The 15,089-nt window shown below is 45.1% G+C and overlaps 1 protein-coding gene and 1 non-coding gene across 2 annotated transcripts in view; both read left to right on the forward strand.

Annotated features, from left to right (window-relative positions):
• The window catches only part of MYO3B (myosin IIIB), a 3,387,754-nt gene that overhangs the window by 1,679,373 nt on the left and 1,693,292 nt on the right, over window positions 1-15,089 (forward strand). The window lies entirely within an intron of this gene.
• On the forward strand, window positions 10,793-10,956 carry LOC138490478 (U1 spliceosomal RNA). Its single transcript, XR_011275484.1, has one exon. It is a non-coding gene; the product is annotated as a U1 spliceosomal RNA (small nuclear RNA).

Below are 15,089 nucleotides of genomic sequence, written 5' to 3' on the forward strand. Positions count from 1 at the left end.
ACTAACCATTAACTTTGAAAAAACAAAGATGATCCATTTTACTAACAGGAAAACTGGAAACCCAAACTCGTTGTTAGTGCGAACTGCATTGAGAATGTTACAAGCTTTAAATACCTGGTGCTTGAGATGTCGACCAGTGGTGATTACGTAGAGATTATCTTAGTCAAGTCTATGAAGGCAATTGTGTCAACATCCCTCATCGCAACATTCTTTTTGCCTAGGCTTCAGGGTTTAGCCTTGTGGGATATTAATACTGTATAAGCAGTGTTTTTGCGCTATTACGCTTTATAGCATCGAGGCATTAGCCATGAGGAATTTAACATGACTGAAGATGGTTGAGGGCAGATTTTGGAGGGAGATCCTCCGAATCGCCCTGTGTGTTCCTTTTGAGTTACTGAGATTGAAATTGGGCCTGATATCGCTTCCGGCTATGGCACTAAAGCGGTGAGGTCTTTTGTTTATAAAATCTAGAACAAACCCCAAATGTCTTTTATTAGAACTTTTGGGGAAGGCAACTGACGTAGGGCAATCTGATAGTTATACGTCACTGGGGAGATCTACATTCGCATTGGTTGACTGATGTTCTAATTGCGAGAGTGAATATCATGCACTGAAGAAAGAATTCACCAACAATTGGAAAAATGAGACTGGTCGGCAAATTACGAGCATATGGCTGGCCTAAAGTCTTACAATGCTCTAGCTGGGGCAAGCCATACTTTTGAGGGGCCCAATAGGTACTTAATGTTGTGTCCTGCACCTGCATTACGTAGAATCATACTGCTTCTTCGCACAAACAGGTTACCAGTTTTAACACTAATAGGACCTGAAAGAGGTATCCCAAAATCAAAAAGAACATGTTGTCTGTGTAAACTATTGACAATGGAGGAAACATTTAGACATGTATTGACAGAATGTAGGGAAAAGGGATCATTATACAGGTATGTCCTGGGAGGTTTTGTTAATTGCTAAAATAGCATTAGAGACAATATAGTTTCTGGCAGTACTGTTTGAATACCGAAAATAAGGCACTGCATATTGCTTTACATTGTGTATGGAAGCAGATAGAGGTTTTGCTGATGAATTAGTAGAGAATAGAAATGATTTATTGTTTGGCTTAGAATTAGTCTGTATACATTTAAAAAAACATTTTAAGGTCAAAAAACGCCATTTTAGGTTCTTAAGAAGGAGTTATTTTGAATAGTAAGTATGTTTTGGAAGGTTATGCATCATTTTAGTAATGAACTACTATTTCGATTGTATGGAAATGTAATGTATATATTAGTGATCTGTAGTTTTCTGATGATTTGTATTATATCTATGTTTTGTAATACATGTTTTATATGTGTAAAGTTTAATGGCTGGTGGTAGCTCTCTGTCCTTGGCTGGGGCCTCCCTCTGGAACAGCCTCACTGCCACTCTGAAACTTGAGGAGAACCATCTCTGGGAGCACCTCAAGACCTTTCTCTTTGCCTCTGCCTTCGCTCCTCCTCTCTCCTTCTTATCTGTTCTGTTTCGGCGTTGTGCACCTGGTTACCCTTTGACTTTCGGGCCCAGGTACCTGCTCACCTTGCCACCCACCCGCACTGCCTCCTGGCCATCCCCTGCACTGGGACCTGAATCTGTTACCGTACAGTCCCCCCTTTTTTCTGCACTTATCAGGCACACCCTGTCTGCTGCCTTAAACCTAGCATTTGCCACTTGCTGGCTGCACTACCACTGTTGGTTGCTTTTTATTATTTATTTACTTATTTATTATTTATTTTTATTTTTATTTGTTTGCTCAGCACTTTCCACTTCTCCCCCATGCACTTTTCTCTCTCTCTCCCATGCACTTGCGCATTCTCAATGTCAGTGGGCATAGTAAGATCGTTGTTTTGTCCTCCCCTGTTCCCCTCCCTTGCTTTGTCGTGCTCTGAAACACTTGTGTACGAGTGCGATATAAATAAAATATCAATATCAATATGAACTGATCACATTAATAAATAAAATAAAAAAGAATGAGTTCACTGGGCAAGTCACTGCTTAATCTGAGACGTATTGAATAACAACATGGACAGGAGTGTGGATTTTGTTTCTCTTATTGGCTGGAAACCCTGTTGTGCAGGAGTTGTTAATCGCAGCGTATTCCCCCAGCTGTTGGTAGATTGATTTTTCAAGGGTTTTCCTGATGTTATGTTATGTGGTATTTGTATAATGCCTACTGCCATTTGGTATGGCCTCGAAGTGCTGTGAGGATAAACGCCCTTTGGAAGACCGTAGTCCGAGGATTGAGAAGTGGTGAAAGGAGTTGTAAAATGTGTGTATGCATTTATGGCCATTATGAAGGTAGGTTGGTATGGAATGGCTAGGTCCCTAACAGCAGCCCGTAAAGACCAGGAGAGGGGATGGGTGCTGTGCAAAATTGATGAAAGAGTCAATAGAATCATAAGAGTCAAGCTTTGTGAATGGCTGGACCGAACTTTGCATAGGACTCAGCTGTATTATATTGGAGGTGCCACTCTGGCCGATGGTAATGTATGTTCCGGGTGGGTATTATGAGGCAGTGTCATTCACAAATGTTTGTGGCTATGCGGACTGAACCCTGGATGGACTGTATTCCCTGAGACACAGTGATTGAGGGTCTGGTGAAGCAAAGACTAAAACCTAATTAGATTTAGTCATGCAGAATGTATCATAAAGGTTTGATTAAGAAGTGCTATGCCCCACCTCAATAGGCTCCTCTTGTGCACCCCATTTCCCTGAGAGGGTGGCTGATAGTTTGCTCATCAGCGTGATCCAGGCTAAGTTTGGTAGGGTGCTGATGAAAAGAGCTAGGTTTCCAGGGCCTTCCTGAAGTCAAGGTGGTCCTCTTTCGATGAATTGTTAATGGGAGGGGGTTCCAGATGGTTGGTGCTTGGACTGAGAAGGAGGATTGGGTTGATTTTGTCTATGGGATGATACGTGCTGAGCCTGATCTTACGTTTTTGTTGCTAGACCTGTAGCGTGTGCATTTATACTGTAGGTATTTTGGTCCTTTGTTCTGAAGAGCTTCATGGGTTGTGCAAATCGCCTTGAAGGTGGATCTTCGCCTGATCAGAATCCAGTTGCGGACGAAGATTTGAAGTGACTTAGGGCTAGGAGGAGTCTCATGGCTGTGTTTTGAACTCAGAGTTTTCTTATCTGCGATGCAGGGGCCCCTAGTTATAGGGTGTTTGTCTCGGGAGGATAGCTCAGGGGCAACATGCTCGCCTTGGAAGCAAGTCGACATGGGGCACCACAGGTTCGATCCCCGGGTCCGTGCTTAGAAACCTCTGGGAATTAAGTGCGTTATAAATAACCTATCATATCATAGTGTATCATAATAATAATTTGCATTTATATAGAGCTACGAACCCTCAGGCATCCGAGTGCTGCTTATTATTACCCAAAGTGTGGTGCCCATTTATCGACCTCGGAAGGATGAAAGGCTAAGTTTGGACCTGCCAGGATTCGAACCTGCGTGGGCAGGCTCTGCACGGATGTCAAAGCAAGTTCTCTTATCTCTGTGCTATCTGACCAGCTAGTCTAGGCCTGAACGAATGATAGCGACGATCACTGAGCCTCTGTGTGAGAAGGTCATGTAAGGGAAAAGGTGGCAGAGGGTGCAAATGTGTAGGTAACAGAGTTGATGTGATGTGATTGGGTCAGGTCCACGTCCATAATGCATCTAAGATATTTAACTGTTGAAGGTTGTATGGCAAAGGTCCTTTTCTTCTGCCACTAAAGGTACTCCAAAAAAGCCCAAAAACGCACTGCCCATGATACAAGAAAAATCAAAAATGATGTATTGCCAACTGCTTAAGCAGGGAATTATCCACAGACATTCAACTTGTAATGGTGTGAGTACAGCCTTATATTAAGTTTTACAGAAAGCAAAAAGCAACAATTATGGGCACTGGGTCTTCCTGATTGGCTGGTGTAAATAAGGATATAAATGGTTCTACTCATTATACATTTTCATTGGCCTATTCTGAACATGTTGTACAATATCAGATGCACAGGTTAACTCATCTCTAATGAAGTAATTTTGTTTCATACAAGTTAGGATTGGTCAAAAATATTAGACACATGTAGCTCATTAGATTGCAATTTCCATTGGTTGCCTCAGTAGGCGTGGAGTGATATGAATACAGTTGTTAGAACCAATTATCTGTGTGTGATGTAATCCATGTGACACATAAAATATAACATTTTTATTTCCGTCTGGATTCCTCTTCAGGTTGCCACCAAAAACACTATTCTTCAACATTAGGATCCATTTTACATTTTGTAACTCTGCTCGTGTAAACTTTACTTGCATGCCGTTTCCTATTCCCATGAGTCATCTGTGTCCTGTCTCTTGACCTCACATGCAGGGCTTATGTGCCAGTGAACTTGGTTCATTCATACACGTACGGCTGTGCTAGTTCAGTGCACTTAATTACAAAATGACTTTATATTTCTAATGCATTCAAACAGTGTGTCCTAAATGTGAATTACTTCATTGCCCCTATGCTTCTGGTTAATGCTATGGTAAAATGAATGTTAATTTTGTATGGTGTGACATCACAGGTTGTCTTTTGTTAATGCAACATTAATGTGGAGGTGTCTGTTTTTGTAGCGCTCACCTGGTATCCATGGGGACCTCACTCAGCCTGTTCTGACCACTTACGACCTTGAACCCTTCCCTGGAGTCTACTCGACTGGAGACTGGGCCTGAAACACAGGATTGGTAGAGTTTAGCCCCCTATCGTCTCTGTGTGCTTGAATCCCTTCTTCCCCGGGGTCCAACCCTTTCCCTTTGATCCACAGCTCACCTTGTTTTCTTAGAAAGTGTGCTCTCTGTCCTGCTTTCAGCGCAGGGGCGCGTTGATTGATGCAGGCTCGTTGCTGCCTAGTTACTTCACTGGCAAGAGTCTGACAGGTAAGTATAATGAGTCTTTTGAACAGTTCTCTAACTTCGTTCCTTTCCTTCCTTCGATGATGGCTGGCGTCCGGGGATGGTGACGTGCTGCTGAGATGAGTAGTGCTGAAGGTGAGTGAGAGCACGATGCGCAATTCAACCCTTTCGTATTTGTATTGAACTGAATTCTTTTTCTGTGTCTTTTAGGTGCTGCGATGTTTTCAGCGTGGATGCCAGTTATGAAGAAGAAATGCGGTGAGTAAGTGCGGTATGCGGCACCTCTAGATGTTTCCACGCTAACCTGGAGTGTCTTTTCTCTCTTGCAGATGGATGAGAAGTTCTGGAGACAGAGTACCCCCAGAACAGCTGGGATTCAGGTAAGCGTTTGAAGCTCGTACAGTCTTTAAAAAATAAGCAAAGATTTTCTGAATGCTTACTATTTGTGAGCGCCTGGGGACCAATTCTGTTGGTGACGGTGCGCGGTACAAATGCCTTTTTTCTGTTCTTTTCCCTTTTCCTTAGGAAGCGGCGTGCCGGGATGGGAATGACACCGCTGAAGATGCCAGCTTGAACAGAAGGAGCGATGAACGATGGGCAGAAACGCTGCAAGGTAAGGCTGTTCCTAACGGTGTTCTTGTTCTTGCAGGAGCTGAGCACAGAAGAAAGATGCAGGCCTACTGGAGACCGATTCGAACACGGTGAGTGTCACGCTGCAGGTGCAGAAAATGCAAAGCATGCTTCTCAGCCTGGGTGTGGCTTAAATAGTCTCTGGGTATCCCAGGTATCTCTGGGCTGAACCACACCTAAAAGACTAGACTGCACATGCAGTTCTGGGAACCGAAATATGTGGGGGCATCCATCTTGTCCCCATCAATGCACTACAAGTCCAATCCCCAATGTTATCCTATGGGAGTGAGTGAGTCTGGTGCCAAAAGCGCCAAGTCTGACTACAAGTGGGTCTTTGGAGGGACGGAGAGGCCCTTGAGGGCCATGTAGGTGATCGTGGCCTGGCTCCAGCCTGACATCTTGGAGGGCTGGGGACATGAGGGGCAGGTATCCTGACAGTTTCCCTCTCTAAAATGCCTGTGCTGTAAATAATGGTTTCTGCATAACAATTTGTTAGAAAAGGAGCTGTTGCACATGCTTATTTAGTCCATAGATGGTGCTGTGGGACTGTGTGTATTTGATCCCTATGAACATGTCTGGTTGTTCCCTTTTTCTCTATGATTTGGCTGTGTCACTTGCCAAGCTTGCGTCATCTCAACTAATCAACTGATCAGCACACCATGTCCTGTCCTCACCTCCAGGGTGGCTGTTTTTAAAGTTGCATTCATCATTCACTGCTGGAAGAGATGTATTCATACAATGTTGCAAACTCAGGAATTAATTGTCTGATATCTCGTCTGAGAGAAGGATCCTGTGCTTTGAGTGAAACGGACTCAACTCTGGCCTGTTTGTGTGTTGCATTTAGCTAAAGTGAAATAATTAATGCTCTTCCTATAGACTTTTCTAACTGAAATGATCTGATGCTAATCGAGCAAAAAACACCTGATTATATTTGATATGATATATGTGTGTTTCCATAAGAGCCTGTTATATTTGGAGCGCTCATGTAATGTGCTCAGCTAATGTGAACTGCCGACACTCCTGCATTCTATGATTCTGAAACCCTCTGATATATTTCTTAAGCTGGTGCAAACTACGGGAGGTTTAGGTTAAAAGTAAATGAGTGTTTGCCTAAAAAAAGGTATTTGCCAGGCTATATTTGGCCCACATGAAATTATTTACTCTAAATGAGCTGCTTTGCTTCATGGCTGTGCATGTGTACTGTGGCCTAATTGAAGTATGAATTCTGGTGCTTCATAGTGGCATCTGTTATGTGCATGTCCTTACAGGTTTGGAGGGCTAAATGTATATGCCCATATTTAAATATTCCCCTACAATTCCCCCCTTTGTCCCTTGAGGGATCATTGTCTCTAACTTCTCCTTCAAAGCTTTCATCTTCTTCATCTGCCCACTCATTAACACTTCTGGCTATCCATAGTTTCCATATATCTCTTAGATTTCCACCATACACAATTTACTCCTAAGGGGTACATTGCAAGTAGCTGTGGGACCATTATAGAGTGGTATCGATGTAACATTCAAGGTGATTGGTATGGTCATTGGGTTGGGACCAAAGGATATTGTCAGGGTAACTGCGAATGTTGGTGGGGTACCTGCTCTAGTGTTTTCCTACCTGTGGATGCTCATCTGTTTGGCAGCTTTCATCTTTCCACCGAGCAGTTGCATTCTCTGTCACTACTACAAAGAACATCTTTTTATTTTGGGAGAAGGACACGCAGCATGTAGCAATTACTTGGCTTTTTGAATGGAAATAATATCCTGGAGATGAGGATGGTGACTATAGCTTGAGAAATGTGGATCATCCAGCGGAATGGCCATGAAGTAAGCATCACCAGTCAGTTGTTGTCATCACCAATTCCTCCTTCTTCTTCCATGCCCATTGTCAATTGGGTCATCTGCTTGATAACTATGGGGTCCTGAGTTGCTATAAGCCTGAGCGCTCTGATTTTTTTGGTTGCAGCAGTGAGTTCAGGTTCAGTTCCTTTTATGCATTCCATCAAGTCTCAGCTGAGTCACCGCAGTCATTTGAAATTGGTGGCGGCCTGCATTCCAGGGTTTGTGCATCGAAACAAAGATCACCTCGGTTTTGGTGATCAAAATAAACTTGAGGTGGCATCTTCTCCGGTGTTTCATCAGCTTCCTTTGGATAAAATACATTGCTTTCCTTTTTATTCACTCTAGGTGAGTCCAAGTGTCCTACATTCATTGGGGGATGTTCGAGGGCTGGGATTCCTTCTTGGAAATGTCCATGTTCCTTGCAGGGTTGACCATCATGGATGCATGTAGGGTGACAGGGTTGCAGAGGGTATTCCAAGGTGGTGGAAACTTGTAGTACACTTTTCACAGATAACGCTGAACACTGTGGAGGTGTCATCTATTGACAATGGCATTTTAGTACATCTTGTTGCCTATTCTATGCATGTCCACAGGCATGCTGCTTTTGCCTCTGAAACAGAATGAATATCAAGTGAGTTTCTGTACTTTATCAGGTTGTTCATATACACACAGACCTGTCAGTTTGCTTATATGCAATGCGCATACATCTCTGCACAGTTAATCTGGTTGCTTGACTTAATCTTCTGTAAATCCCACTAGCCCCTCAGCGCTGAACACTGCCTGCTCCTCTATCCATTTCCTATTCAGAATTTTTCTTCTTCTATCACCAGCAGTTGTTTCCCTGGGCACTGTATGTCTTGCTGCTTTTCCAGCTTTCTCACAGAATTTGCTTATCTTATCTCCATTCTACGTATATATATATTCACTGAAAAGTTTTGCTAAAGGGACGTAATGGTTAAGTTGCACTAATAAAAAGCCATGAAATTCAATGACAAAAACTTTGTTAAAGGGACATTATGGTTAGGTTGCACTAATAAAATGAAAGCTACGAATGATGTATTATTTGCGATTCCATCATCCGTAGCTAAACGAGTGGCTCCGGATATTTGCCCTTTTATCACAGATTTTGTGAATAAATCCCTAACTACAGGCATAGTTTCAACAAACCTGAAGAAGGCAGTTGTCACCCCATTGCTGAAAAAAGCTAATTTAGACCCTAAGAACCTCCCAAATTATAGACCAGTGGCAGTATTACCATGGCCTGCAAAAATATGGGAGAAAATATTTACGTCCCAGTTAAAGGAATATGTGGAACAGGAGAAATTACTGGATCCTCTACAATCAGGATTTCAACCAGGATTCGGGACCGACTGCATTATTGACAGTTTGGGACGACCTCCTGGAAACAGCAGATCTTGGGGGCTTGTCTTTATTGATTATGTTGCACCTATCTGCCGCATTGGACACGGTAGATCATAAGATCTTGCTGAGGCGGCTTGGGGAGGTTGAAAAGATCTCTGGACAAGCCCTACACTGGTTTGAGCCATTCCTGACTGGATGGGAACAAAGGGTTAACCTTGGAGGATTCCTGTAAGACTCCTTTATGCAAATGTGTGGGGTTCCACAGGGTTCCTCACTTTCCCCCTCTCCTCTTTAACTTATATGTTAAACCTCTTATGGACATCTTTAGGAAACATCATGTTAAATCCCATTCCTATGCTGATGATACTCAAGTGTTCCTGATAGTAGAGAGATCGGAGGAGACCTTTGAGTTAGTGGAACAGTGATTAAAGGAGGTACAAGCTTGGATTTGTGCCAACCAGCTGTTGCTAAATGCCAATAATACAGAGGTTGCACTATTTGGCTCCAAACATCATTTGCAACATAATAAGCAGGCATGGTTACCATGCTTTTTGGACTCGCAACCAATGTTCCCTCTGCAGTGTCTGCACACAATTTATCATCATAGCAAGTTAACACTAGATGTTGTAACCTTGCTCTGATGATTGCATCATGCATGCATCATAGTTTATGATGCATGCAGATGCATGTGCAGCAAGCAGGCAGCATCATTCAAAATGGGTGGCGGGCCACCGGCGGCCGTGGGGGGCCGGTGCCGTGTGGTGCTCGGTCCGCGCTCTGCTCGGGCCGGCTGAGTTGAACGTTTACTTTGATCTGTGGAGGGAGGCGGCAGGCGGCTGAAGCAATTGCACACACTAAAGCAATTGTAACACCTGCCGCCTCCCTCCGAGTCCTGACCCTGGGGGGGCAGTCTGCCTGCAGGGCTGAGCTGGGGTCCAGTGACATTGCACACTAGTTGCTTCAACTTTGGAGGAAGTAACAACAAATTTGTTGTTGCACTTCTTTACAAAGTTGAAACAACTTCCACTTGTGCCTGGGGGAAGAACAAGCCAATGAAAATTCGTGCCCGCCCAGACTCAGTGCCGCCAGGTCCATCACGGCGTGACGCACGTGACTGATGCTATTGGGCCTCTGACCCACCCTGGTCCTGGCTGGGCATGATTTATTGGGGTGCACCAGTGGACCTCAGTCACCAGTCACACCACCAGCCAGACCAGTGCCCAGCCCACACACAGGACAGCCACACTGAGGAGGACCACCAGGCGAGGCGACGACGACCCAGGCCACAGTCAGCAGCCAACAGTCAGCCTGCCACTGTGCTACAAGGTAAGGAGGAGAGGACTCTCGTCTTATAAAAGGGTTTGGCAAAAAACGCTATGGTGTGTATCCCCATGGATGTCACCCGGCCGCCCCCTCCCCCGCCACCCATGTGCGCCCCATGCTATCAGGTGCCCCGGTAGTTCTTGAAGCCACCCTGCCAGTGCTCTGTTTTCGCGCCGAGGCCCTCCAACCTGACGAAGGCCCAGCCAGCAGCTCCTGTGGATTTATGGGGGGGCTCTGGCTACAGCAGCTCCTGGGGATTTATGGGGGAGGGTGGGTCTGGCTACCGGCTGCCGCCGGCCCCGTCCGAGCACCGATCGGGCCTTGCCTTCATGGCGTTGCCGTGTCCTGATGGGGGGCACCCCACCCGAGACGCTCTATTTAAGCGGGGTGACCTGTCGGCTCAGGAGGGCCATGGACCCGCCTGGGGCCGACGGGCCAGTGGGCCCACTGCACCAGGCCTGCTTGCTATCCGACTGGGCCTGCTGGCTGGCCGCCAGGTCCGAATTTATGCAAATCTCGGGCTGAGCAGGGCCTGATGGGAGAAATGAACTGTGCTACAATGTGCCTCTTCTGCTGGGCTCTGCCTGCCGGAGCTTCCCCCTGCCCGTGGGGCAGGCAGCTCTGCAGACCCTCAGGGCTTCTGGGAGGGCTGGGTCTGGGTCAGTGCCGGCCTTCTCACCTTCGCTTAGCGGGGCCTCCAGAACAGGCCCCGCCGCCCAACCCCTGCCCTCTTGCTCGCAACTCATACTTACCTGGCAGGGGAGCATCTGTGATCAGAAAGGCAGAGCTCTCAGGGTGAGGCTCATCCATTGCACATCGGATTTTCTGACCCCTGCGATGTACCCAAATGCAGGGTACTCGACTGCATTATTTCTGGTAGTGGGGGACTGCGTTTGCGCTATCCCCTGATTTATTGGTAAAAGAAAGAAAAAGTTTAGTGTTCGAGTCAGCTGGTTTACACACAGAGCTCCTGGTCTTGCAGCAGAGTTTCTTTTGCTGTAGTCAAGAGGGCCAGCCCCGAGCAGCTCAGGGGTCCAGCCCTGATGCATTGGTGAAAGAAAGAAAAAGTCACTGGGACCCTTATTGGCCCATGTGGGCCAGTTTGATGAGTTAATTTACTCTGCTGCGACTAGTAGTTTTGACCAGTGTTGCTGAATAAATATTCTTTAAAATGTACAATTTGCACGTCACTTTATCAAAAAGCTCCCCTGGGTACTACTCAAACAGTATCACAAAAGGAATGAAAAGCCATTTGCAAGTGAGGGCCACTTTTTCTTTGGTGCCTGAGACAATTACATGGCCCAGTCTGACCCCAGATGATAGCTAGCCTTTGTTGCTGTGTGCAGTTCGGAAGCACCCCACAGTGTCTTTGTCGAGGGCATAGGGGCATTGGTATCCCGAAAGGGGCCAAGGCAGGGAGTGGACAGGTGGTGATGTTGTGTAAGTTGGCTGTAGAGGCGTTGTCTGGAGTGTTGTAATGTAACAGACACATGAACCCTCAATATGTTGAATTGGGATCTTTTTTTTTTGTTTTTTTTAATTTTTTTTATTATTCGTATATAATTGCCTTAACATTTTTTACAAAAAGGTGATGTTGGTCAACTAACAAGAGCCACACGAAGAGCGACAGAGGAAGACAGAAAAGTGCAGCAGTCCCACAGTTGAGAACCAAACCGCCTGGTTTCCTCCTCTTCCCTGTTAGAGTGTAGATTCCAGGTCAGGGGCCTCGTCGTCGGTCAGCGTCGGGACTTTAGAGGCAATTGATTCTAATGCACATTCCAAAATTTTCACGGTCGCTATCGTCCATTTATTTTTCTCCCCTGACATCAGCCTATTCCACCATGTTGCATCTGCATCTTCTAGTGTTCTAGAAAGATCTGTAGATAGGGTAGTCAGGTATGTGGCTCTTGTTTTACTTAACTCTGGGCAATATAAAAGCAGATGTTTTATCGATTCAATCTCATTTATTTGTTTGCAGAGTCGGCAGGACTTCTCGTTCGTTTGTCTTCTGATCGACTGGATTTCCCGGGTTGGTAGAAGATTGAAACGTGCCGTCATGAACATTTTTCTTAGTTGCTTATTTGGAAGTTTGCTGCAGTATCTCATTGGTTCTTTTAACTTTTTGAAGTTAGGAGGCAGATCTTTAGTCAGTTTGTTCTTCTGCACTTTTTCCAACGTTTCCATCCAGTCTTGGTCTTCCAATTTTGACTTCACTCTTGTAGGGTTATTTATAAGGTCCTCTTCATTGCAGGCGATATCAGTGAGCTTTTCTCTAAGGTTGTTTGTCCAATTGTTTAAAATAGCCAGGCTATGTTTTGCTATTTCATCGGCCACTATCTTGTAAATAGGCAAGCTGTCCTTAATGAGAGTGCTTCTCCAAAGTTGCATTGCATTTAATTCTACCGTGGCTTCTAGAGAGAGTAGGCCTAAGTCTCTTCTGATAAGTTCCATTGCGGTCGCGTTTGGCAGACCCAGGACCGTTTTCCAGATGTAGCTCTCAAGTTTCCGCCATATGTTCTTAGGAATGCTCAGGGTCGCTCCCATGCCGTATGTCAAGGTTGGCACCACCTTCCCTTTATAGAACTCAATCGTCGGGACCAGGGAGAACTTGCCATATTTTCGGTCTAACATTTTCATTTGGACCGCAAGATATTTTGTTTTTTCCCACAGGATCTTCTGCATTGTAACTTCTTTTGCCGAATTATCGATGTGGACTCCTAAGTATTTGAAACTTTGGACCACTTCGATTTCTACGTTGTCCAATGCCCACTTGTAGCCTGCAGATGTTTTCTTAGCCTTTTTTCCAAATATCAATATTTTTGTTTTAGCTTTGTTTATTTTGAGGTTGTTTTGCTCTGTATATTGTGCCAAATTGGCGAGTTGTCGTTGTAAGCCGATTTGGGTTTGATCTAATAATATTAGATCGTCTGCGTATAGTAGACGTGGTATATTGGTCTTACCCAGCTTTGGAGGAAATGCTTTTACTGCTTCGTCCGAGTCTTTAAGGTCCCCTAGAAAAGCAATAAACAAGGCTGGGGCCAGAGGGCACCCTTGTTTTACTCCTTGTTCCACCTCTTGCGACTGCAGGCCTTGATTGTTTAGGCGCACTCTTAGCTTGGTGTTGGTATATAACGCCTTCACGGGGTCCAGTTCCATTTTTCCAATTTGTTCCACAGTCTCCGTCTGTCCACTCTGTCGAAAGCCTGAGACAGATCCACAAAAGCCATGAACACAGTCGGCGCTCCTTGCTTGACCATGGCTTTTATCAAATTTAGGGTGAGGATGTTTACTGTAGTGCTTCCCTTCTTTAGGAACCCCATTTGAAACGGGTAATTTGCCGGTGAAGATCTGGCCCAGCTACGAAAATGGATCAGAAGGAGGGTGGCAAAAATTTTGCCTATTATATCGAGTAGTGCAATTGGTCTATAATTACTCGGTTCTTCTCGATTCCCTCGTTTGAAGATTGGCACCACCACTGCGTTTACCCAAGACGGCGGGAGCGTTTTTGTCAGTCTACACTGTTCGAAGATGTACTGATTAGGACTGCCCAGATCTCCGGGTTTTGTTTTAAGTCGATGTTACTTAATCCATCTGGCCCCGGGGTCCTGGATTTCTTTAAATTCCTTATGACGTTTTCTATGTCGACCTTTGATGTAATGTCGATCCAAGCGGTTTGACCTGAGTTCCTGCTTCTTGGAGGGTGTGGTGGTTGTGCCTTGAACAGATTTTCAAAGAAGTTCACCCAGGCCACTTCACTCACCGCGTTTACTATTTGGTTTTCCGCCTTCTTGTCAGCTTTGTTAATGAGCGCCCAGAAGTCTCCAGTTTTTTTTGTGTTTAAAGCGCGCAGCATTTCCTCTGCGTCTTTCTGGTACATCGCGTGCCTATGACCACGTATCCAGTTTTTATATTTTGCACTTTCTTGTTTCAATGCGGTCCATGCTGTTGGTGAGTTCTCTTTTATGGTTTGTCTCTTAAGTTTTCTCAGGGTTCTCTTCCTTTGTACAACCTCTTTGTCATATATATGTTTATTTGGCTTTTGCCTTTGGTTTTTACCCTGCAATTTCGTCCTGTACTGCAATAAGAACGGAACATAGTGCGGAGTTTTGTTCTCTTTTCCTCGTAGGGCGGCCTTCTTTTTGTACTTTTCAGTTATGCATTCGATGTTAGTTGCAGTCAGCCGAATGCGGGTTTGTTGGCTGTTCGCTTCTATGGAGTTGCTGTATCTCTCGTGCTCCGGCCGTCTTGCTTGCCATTCTACAGCCACAAGATTATGGTCGCTTTCTTTCATTTTGGCCACTGTGTAGTCTTGAATACTTGCCACTAGACTGTTAGAGACAAAGAAGTAGTCAATATTGGCTTTGGATACGCCTCTTTCCCATGTGTGATTCTTTACCATCCATGATTTCAGTGCATCGACATTGTGAAGATTTCTCGCTTTCATAAGCCTCATCCATGCATTTCCTCTTTCTTCTGCTGGGGATTTCAGCTTCTTAGATTGTGTTATTACCTTATCCGTCCTGCAATTTGCATTTAGATCTCCGCAGATTATTATATGCGCCGTAGGGTGATCCACCATTATGTCATCAATTGTTTTTTCTACTAAATTGCAAAAATCTGCTGTCGTAGTTCTTTCTGGGTTCCAATATGCCGTTATTAATGCGATTTTTGCTTTTTCCATTCCCTTTCCTCCAAGTTCTTCCTGCACCCATGTCGCAAGGATTGCCAGTACCCTGTACGATTCGACTATGGTTTTTACTCGGGATATTCCGACCCCCGACTTTATGGCTATCAATAGCCCTGAGGATGGTCGTCCAAACAGGCCCTTTGATGCTGGCGAGAATGTAATATCAAAGCCATCTAGGGCCGGTTTCTCGGTTAGCCAATGCTCCTGCAGGTATAGGATATCGAATGCCCCTAGATCCTGATTCTCCGGGTTTGTCAGGTGCCGGTGGCCCCTCGTGTTCCAGGAGGCCATGGAAAGAAAATCTCGCTTTATGGTCCCTTTCCTGGCTTCTTCCTTATTTGTTGGAGGCAGTGT

The sequence above is a fragment of the Ambystoma mexicanum genome, chromosome 9 (assembly GCF_040938575.1).
Source record: "Ambystoma mexicanum isolate Mex_15411 chromosome 9, UKY_AmexF1_1, whole genome shotgun sequence".
NCBI classification, from domain to species: domain Eukaryota; kingdom Metazoa; phylum Chordata; class Amphibia; order Caudata; family Ambystomatidae; genus Ambystoma; species Ambystoma mexicanum.